The following is an 8,831-nucleotide window of genomic DNA, read 5'->3' as shown; positions in this document are numbered from 1 at the left end:
TTTTTTTTTTTTTTTTAAACAGGGGCAATTAAAAATTTCCCAGGCTTAGCAAGATCAAATGGGTATGTGCAGCGTTCTCTCTGACATGCAATTTATGGAATTGTTTATTTGTCAATGTGATCTCTGCACTTCCTGTGAGGCATCTGAGGTCCTGTTTGGAGAATTTGGTAAATAGGGAGTCTCAGAAACATGGGGTCTTGAGAAACTCATTTCAACCCTCTGGGCCTCAGTTTCCACTTTTCTTTTTTTTCTTTTCTTTTTTTTGAGACGGAGTCTCGCTGTGTCACCCAGGCTGGAGTGCAGTGGTGCAATCTCGGCTCACTGCAAGCTCCGCCTCCTGGGTTCACGCCATTCTCCTGCCTCAGCCTCCCGAGTAGCTGGGACTACAGGCGCCCACCACCACGCCCGGCTAATTTTTTGTGTTTTTAGTAGAGATGGCGTTTCACCATGTTAGCCAGGATGGTCTCGATCTCCTGACCTCGTGATCCGCCCACCTCAGCCTCCCAAAGTGCTGGGATTACAGGCGTGAGTCCCTGTGCCCGGCCTCCACTTTTCTTTTTTTTAGAAAGACAGGGTGTCTCTCTGTTACCCAAATTGGAGTGCAGTGGCACAATCATAGCTCACCACAGCCTCTAATTCCTGGGCTTAAGCGATCCTCTCACCTTAGCCTCCCAAGTAGCTGAGACCACAGGCACGTGCCACCATGCCCTGCTAATTTTTAAATTTTTTGTAGAGACATGTTTCATTTTGTTTCCCAGGCTGATCTCAAACTCCTGGGCTCAAGCTGTCTTCCCACCTTGGCCTCCTAAAGTGCTGAGGTATAGGCGTGACCTATTATGCTGGCAACAAAATAATTTAAAACAAATTTTTTAGAGACAGGATCTCACCTGGCACCCAGGCTGGAGTGCAGTGGCGCAGTCATAGCTCACCGCAGCTTCAAACTCCTTGGCTCTGGTGATCCTCCCACCTCAAGCCCCTGAGTTGCCTGGACTACGGGCACTTCCCACCATGCCGGCTAATTTTTAAATTTTTGGAGAGACAGGGACTCGCTATGTTGCCTAGGCTAATCTTGAACTCCTGTGCTCAAGCAATCCTGTCACCTCAGCCCCTCAAAGTGCTGGGATTACCCGCGGGAGCCACCATGCCCCAGCCATAAAATCAGTTTTTAACTCAGGCTGTACAACAATAGGCAGTGAGCTGTGGGCTCTAATTTGCCCACCGCAATACGGGGTGTGATTACATTGGGAGGCATTTGAGACATGAAACATGGTCATATTTGTTTGTTTTGTTTCGTTTTGCTTTTGGCCATGTTCTTTTTTTGTTTTGTTTTTTGAGACAGTCTCGCTCTGTCGTCCAGGCTGGGGTGTAGTGGCGAGATCGCGACTCACTGCAAGCTCCGCCTCCTGGGTTCATGCCATTCTCCTGCCTCAGCCTCTCAGTAGCTGGGACTACAGGCACCTGCCACCACACCCGGCTAATTTTTTTTTGGTATTTTTAGTAGAGACGGGGTTTCACCGTGTTAGCCAGGGTGGTCTCGATCTCCTGACCTCGTGATCCGCCCGCCTCGGCCTCCCAAAGTGTTGGGATTACAGGCGTGAGCCACCGCACCCGGCCAGCCATGTTCTTTATTATCAAACTACTGTGAGTCACTTTTCTTAAGGTTTATTTATTTGACACATTTTTATTGAAACCCTACTAAGTGCCAAGCATCGGATGAAACAAAACCTCTGCCCTCATGGAGTTTACAGTCTGGGGGGAGAAATAGGCCACAGATAAGATGCCAGGAAGAGCCACAGAGATGAATAAGTAGGGAAGGAGCTTGGGTGTAGTGGTTCATGCCTGTAATCCCAGCACTTTGGGAGGCTGAGGTGGGAGGATCACTTGAGTCCAGGAGTTCCAGACTAGCCAAAGCAACATAGTGAAACCTTGTCTAAAAATTAAAAATACAGGCCAGGCGTGATGGCTCACGCCTGTAATCCCAGCGCTTTGGGAGGCCAAGGCGGGCGGATCACCTGAGTCAGGAGTTTGAGACCAGCCTGCCCAACATGGCGAAACCCAGCCTCTACTAAAAATTACAAAAATTAGCTGAGCGTGGTGGTGGATGCCTGTAATCCCAGCTACTCAGGAGGCTGAGGCAGGAAAATTGCTTGAACCCAGGAGGCGGAGGTTGCAGTGAGCCAAGATCACGCCACTGGATTCCTACCTGGGTGACAAGAGTGAAACACTGTCTCAAGAAAAAAAAAAAAAAAGGAGGGAAGGGAATAGAATTGTGGAAGCAAAGAGTTGAGGAAAGGTTGGAGTTTTTGTTTTTGTTTTGTTCTTTTGAGACAGTCTTACTCTGTCACCCAGGCTGGAGTGTAGTGGCTCGATCTCAGCTCACTGCAACCTCCACCTCCTGGGCTGAAGTGATTCTCCTGCCTCAGCCTCCCAAGTAGCTGGGACTGCAGGTGTGCACCACCACGCCTGGCTAATTTTTGTATTTTTTCTTTTTTTTTTCTTTTTGAGATGGAGTCTCACTTTGTCACCTAGGCTAGAGTGCAGTGGCACGATCTCTGCTCACTGCAACCTCTGCCTCCCAGGTTCAAGCGATTCTCCTGCCTCAGCCTCCCGAGTAGCTGGGACTACAGGCGCCTACCACCGCGCCCGGCTAATTTTTTATTTTTAGTAGAGACGGGGTTTCACCATCTTGGCCAGGCTGGTCTCGAACTCCTGACCTCAAATGATCCACCCGCCTCGGCCTCCCAAAGTGCTGGGATTACAGGCGTGAGCCACCGCGCCCGGCCTAATTTTTGTATTTTTAATAGAGACAAGGTTTCACCATGTTACCAAGGCTGGTCTCGAACTCATGAGCTCAAGCAGTCTGCCCACCTCAGCCTCCTAAAGTGCTGGGATGGGAGGCGTGAGCCACTGTGCCTGGCCAAGGTTGCAGTTTTAAGAAGGCTGTTGGGGTGAGTCTCATTGAAAAGGTGACATTTGGGCAGAGGTGGGAGTGTACCCCACAGATATTGGGGAAAGGTTTTGAGGCAGAGGGCACAGCCCATGCAAAGGCCCTGAGGCAGGACCACACTTGGTGTTGGAGGAGCAGTAAGGAGGCCTGTGTAGCTATAGCAGAGTGAGCAAGCGGGAGAGGAGGAGGGGGGAAGATGGGGAGGGGGTAGGGGTAGAGGACAGGGCAGGTCATGCAGCACATTGTGGACCATAGGGAGGACTTGGGCATTGACCTTCAAGGAGGTGGGAGCCATAGATGATTTCCGGCAGAGGAGGGACAGGCTCTGACTCCGGTGCTCACGGGCGCCCTCTGGTGTCCGCTGCGGGGAAGACTAAGTTTGCAGGTCGAGAGTGGGAGCTGAGAAACCAGGGTGGAGGAGAGTGGACTGGTCCAGGCCGGCTAAGGTGAGGCTGCGCCAGGTAGAAGCAGGATGCATTTTGAACATGGAGCAGACAAGACTTTCCTGGTGTAGGATTTTGCAGGTATGAGAGAAAAACTCAGGGATAATAAGAAATTTGGACCTGACCCCTCTGGAAGGATGGTGCTTCTGTTCGGTAAAATGGGAATGACAGACTAGGCTTGATGGCTCACACCTGTAATCCCAGCACTTCAAGAGGCCGAGATGGGCAGATCACCTGAGGTCAAGAGTTCGAGACCAGCCTGACCAACATGGTGAAACCCCTTCTGTAGTAAAAACAGAAAAAAATTAGCTGGGCGTGGTGGTGGACGCCTGTAATCCCAGCGACTCAGGAGGCTGAGGTGGGAGAATTGCTTGAACCTGGGAGGCGGAGGTGGCAGTGAGCTAAGATGGCACCACTGAACTCCAGCCTGGGCAACAGATCGAGATTCCATTTCAAAAAAAAGAAAAAAGAAAAACAAACTTTCCCCATGGCAGAAGAAAGACTGGGGGAGGTTAGGTAGTTCCGGTGCAGTAGAGAATGTCAGTTTCTCATAAGATCCTCTAGAGGGAGCCGGGAGCTGGGACGCAGGTCCAGCCTTGTATCCAGAGTCCTCCCCGCATCCCCCATCCCCCAGCACGATGGGCCTGGGTGGGAAAGGTGGTGGGGTCAGCAGGGGTGGTCTTTGTCTTTGCAACTTGAAGGCCCTGTCTACCCTTCCAGAGTTGGGGGCTTGGAGGAGAGGGGATGCCAAATTAGCACAGGGGCTGGCAAACTTTTTCCTAAAGGGCCATATGATAAATGCACACCAAATAAATATATACACAGTTTGGGCGGGGTGCGGTGGCTCACGCCTGTAATCCCAGCACTTTGGGAGGCCAAGGTGGGCGGATCACTTGAGATCAGGAGTTAGAGACTAGCCTGGACAACATGGCGAAACCCAGTCTCTACTAAAAATACAAAAATTAGCCAGGCATGGTGGCGCGTGCACCTGTAGTCTCAGCTACTTAGGAGGCTGAGGCAGGAGAATCGCTTGAACCCAGGAGGTGGAGGTTGCAGCGAGCTGAGGTCGTGCCACTGTACTCCAGCCTGTGCGACAGAGCAAGACTCTGTCTCAAAACAAAACACACACACACACACACGCACACACAGAAAAAACCACCCAGCTTAAACTGTCTCTGTTGCAACTCCTGAAATCTGCTCTCGCAGTTTGCAAGAGGCGTTAGATAACCTGTAAGCAACTGGGCGTGGCTGTGTCCTAATACAATTCTATTTTTAGAGGCTGAAATGAGAATGTGAGAATGTCACATAATTTTCTGTGTATGCTACCGCTACCGTGAAATAATTCTTTTTTGTTTGTTTGTTTGTTTGTTTTTTGAGACGGAGTCTCCCTCTGTCTCCCAGGCTGGAGTGCAATGATGCAGTCTTGGCTCACTGCAACCTCCGTGTCCTGAGTTCAAGCGATTCTCCTGCCTCAGCAAGACTCCATCTCAACATTAAAAAACAAATAAACATATAATTAAAAGTTGCCTAATCTGGAACCTCCTACAGGCAACAGTAGCTGCCTGGAATTTAACAATGTTAATTATTTATTTATTTATTTGCTTCTGTTTCAGGCGCCAGATACTGCATTTCTTTTTAATTTACTCTAGCATTATAATGTTTCCTTTTACAAAAGTTGTTGAGACGGAGTCTTGCTCTGTTGCCTAGGCAGGAGTGCAGTGGCGGGATCTCGGCTCACTGCGAGCTCCGCCTCCTGGGTTCACACCATTCTCATACCTCAGTCTCCCGAGTAGCTGGGACTACAGGTGTCCGCCACCATGCCCGGCTAGTTTTTTGTATTTTTTTTTTTTTTTTTTTTTTAGTAAAGACAGGATTTCACCGTGTTAGCCATGATGGTCTTGATCTCCTGTCTTCGTGATCCACCCGCCTCCGCCTCCCAAAGTGCTGGCATTACAGGCGTGAGCCACCACGCCCGGCCAAACTTCATTTTTTTTCAATAAATTTATTTTAAAAAGAAAACTTTGTAACAGGATAATAAATTGAAACCAATAGTGGATACCCAAAATAGAAGGGAACTGTAAAAATACAGGCAATGGCCAGGCTGGCGCAGTGGCTCACGTCTGTAATCCCAGCACTTTGGGAGGCTGAGGCAGGTGGATCACCACAGGTCAGGAGTTCAAGAGCAGCCTGGCCAACATGGTGAAACCCCGTCTCTACTAAAAATAAGAAAAATTAGCTGGGCATGGTGGCGGGTGCCTGTAGTCGCAGCTACTCGGGTGGCTGAGGCAGGAGAATCACTTGAACCTGGGAGGTGGAGATTGCAGTGAGCCGAGATCGTGCCACTGCACTCCAGCCTGGGCTACAGAGTGAGATTCCGTCTCAAAAAACAAAACAAAACAATAACAATAACAAATAAATAAATGCAATGTTTATTGTTCTTAAGATTATTATTTTTATTTATTTATTTATTTATTTATTTATGTTTTTAAGACAGTCTGGCTCTGTCGCCCAGGCTGGAGTGCAGTGGTGTGGTCTCAGCTCACTGCAACCTCCACCTCCCAGGTTGGAGCAATTCTCCTGTCTCAGTCTCCTGAGTAGATGGGATTACAGGCGTGCACCACCACGCCTGGCTAATTTTTGTATTTTTAGTAGAGACGGGGTTTTGCAATTTAGGCCAGACTGGTCTTGAACTCCTAACCTCAGGAGATCCACCTGCCTCGGCCTCCCAAAATGCTGGGATTATAGGTGTTAGCCACCACGCCCAGCGTACCAGGGATTAAACATTAACGTCAATGTTTGAGCTGGCAGGGGCTTTATATTACCTTCACATCTATCCCCACATTTCGTAGACCAAGAAACAGTCCGGGAGAGGGGAAGCAACTCTCTGGCATCACAAGTTTGCTGCTGAGCTAGGGGTGGGACTCTTTTTCTTTCTCTTTTGAGACAGGGTCTTGCTCTGTCACCCAGGCTGGACTGCAGTGGTGCCATTATATACCACTGCAGCCTCAACCTCCTGGGCTCAAGTGATCCTCCTGCCTTGGCCTCCTGAGTAGCTGGGACCACAGGCATGCACCACCACACCTGGCTAATTTTTGTATTTTTTGTAAAGACGAGGTCTTGCTGTGTTGCCCAGGCTGGTCTTGAATTCCTCGGCTCAAGTGATCCACCCACCTCAGCCCCCCAAAGTGCTGGGGTTATAGGCATGAGCCACCATGCCTGCACCCCACCCCAGATTTTTTAATTAGCTGAGCTAGGTGGCATATGCCTGTGGTCCCAGCTACTCGGGAGGCTGAGGTGGGAGGATCACTTGAGCCTAGGAGTTTGAGGCTGTAGGGAAGCCTGGGTGACAGAGGGAGACCCTGGCTGAATAAATAAATAAATAAATAGCCTTGCGCAGTGGCTCACGTCTGTAATCCCAGCACTTTGGGAGGCCGAGGTGGGCGGGTCACCTGAGGTCAGGAGTTCAAGACCAGCCTGGCCAACATGGTGAAACCCCGTCTCTTCTAAAAATACAAAGATTATCCAGGCATGGTGGCGTATGCCTGTAGTCTCAGCTACTCAGGAGGCCGAAGCAGGAAAATCACTTGAACCCAGGAGGCAGAGGTTGCAGTGAGCCAAAATCGTGCCACTGCACTCCAGCCCAGGCAACAAAGTGAGACCCTGTCTCAAAAAAAAAAAAAAAAAAAAATGGTGGGGTTACATGTTGGGAAATTTAGGCACAGAATCAGATACGCACAGGAAGGCAGATAATGTGAAGTGAAACTCAGGGAGAAGGAAGCATGTATAGGCCAAGCAGAAAGACCTCAGAAGGAATGGACCCTTGGCTGGGCGTGGTGGTGAACGCCTGTAATCCCAGCTACTCGGGAGGCTGAGGCAGGAGAATTGCTTGAACCCGGGAGGCGGAAGTTGCAGTGAGTTGAGATGGCACCACTGCACTCCAGCCTGGGCAACAAGAGCGAAACTCCGTCTCATAAAAAAAGAGAAGGAAGGAATCCTGCCCACACCTTGATCTTGCAGACTAGATAGGGAAGCCCTGGGATACTTCAGTTCCTGGGGCCTGGAAATGCTGTCCTCCCCAACCCCCAGGCCAACCCCGGGAGGATGGAGCAGAGGAGATGCCCCCTGCCCCTGCCCTGCTTCCTCCTTCACCAACAGGAAGGATGCCAGCTGACCACCTCCACAGCCAGTGGGGGCCTCCTGTGCCTCCTTTTCCAGGTGAGAGGGTCCGCTGTGACCCTTGGACCCACCAGCCGTAAAGCAATCACTGGAAGGAGGTGGTGGCGAGACTGGAAGGTGTGGACTGGACTGAGGCATGTGGATCAGGAGATGAGACGGGGTACGTGCCGGATCTCAGTACCGCCCTGCAGACAACCTGTTCCCCTGAAACTGGGGGACTGACTTTCTTTTTTTTTCTTTTTCTTTTTGAGACAGTCTCTCTCTGTTGCCCAGGCTGGAGTGCAATGGCGTGATCTCAGCTCACTGCAACCCCTGCCTCCCAGTTCAAGCGTTTCTTCTGCCTCAGCCTCCCAAATAGTAGGTGTGCGCCACCACGCCCAGCAATTTTTTTGTATTTTTAGTAGACATGGGGTTTCACTATGTTGGCCAGGCTGGTCTGGGACTCCTGACTTCAGGTGATCTGCCTGCCTCGGCCTCCCAAAGTGCTGGGATTACAGGTGTGAGCCACCGCGCCCGGCCTATTTACTTCTTATACAGGAATGGTTTCATTCAGCATCTTCCTGTCTTGGGTGGGGAGTGGGGAATATCTCCTCGGTCTTGTTCCCTGTTGGATCCCAGCACCGGCACACAGCAGGTGCTCAATAAATAACAGTCACAGGAATGAATGAATGAATGAATTCGCAAGCACAGTGTCCTCCATTCTTTAGGAAGGGCAGAGCGAGTCCCCCAGACTCACAGGATTTGGAGGCCCGGGCTCCAGTGTCCTGTCTTCACCCACCTCTCTGAGAGCAGAGGCTGGAACTCCCGGGATCCACCCAGGACATCAGAGGAGAGTTGGATGCCTGGAGGGTCAGGTCCTAATCAGTGTCATCGCCCATGAGGCTGACCAGAGTCCCCCTGTGGCCTCCCAGCCCCTGGCTAGCCCCTGGCTGGCCCCTGGCACACCCACATCACAAGGCTTTTACTCACTGCCTGGCTGTATTACAAGGGAGGGAAGGGGAGGAGGGGGAGGAGAAGGAGGAGGGGGAGGAGGGAGGGAAGGGGAGAAGGGGGAGGAGAGAGAGGAAGGGGAGGGGGGCAAGAGGGAGGAGGAGGAGGAAGGGACGAGGGAGAAGAGGGAAGGGGAGGAGGGAGAAGAGGAGGGGGAGGAGGGAGAGGAATGGGGAAAGAAGGGAAGGAGGGGAGGATGAAGGGGGAGTGGAAGGAGAAGGAAGGAAGCACGGAGGAGGGGGAGGAAGGGGCAAGAGGGAGGAGGAGGAGGAAGG

The 8,831-nt window shown here is 51.1% G+C and overlaps 1 long non-coding RNA gene across 1 annotated transcript; it reads left to right on the top strand.

Moving 5' to 3' along the window:
* The first annotated feature begins 7,331 nt into the window (after window positions 1–7,331).
* Window positions 7,332–8,543, top strand: LOC131381360 (uncharacterized). The gene is made up of 3 exons (XR_009210054.1): window positions 7,332–7,726; window positions 7,822–7,927; window positions 8,274–8,543. It is a non-coding gene; the product is annotated as an uncharacterized LOC131381360 (long non-coding RNA).
* Window positions 8,544–8,831: the final 288 nt, after the last annotated feature.

The sequence above is a fragment of the Hylobates moloch genome, unplaced genomic scaffold (assembly GCF_009828535.3).
Source record: "Hylobates moloch isolate HMO894 unplaced genomic scaffold, HMol_V3 SCAFFOLD_15, whole genome shotgun sequence".
NCBI classification, from domain to species: Eukaryota; Metazoa; Chordata; class Mammalia; order Primates; family Hylobatidae; genus Hylobates; species Hylobates moloch.
The sequence above is the reverse complement of the archived record's forward strand: the minus strand, read 5'-3'. Positions and strand labels throughout refer to the sequence as shown.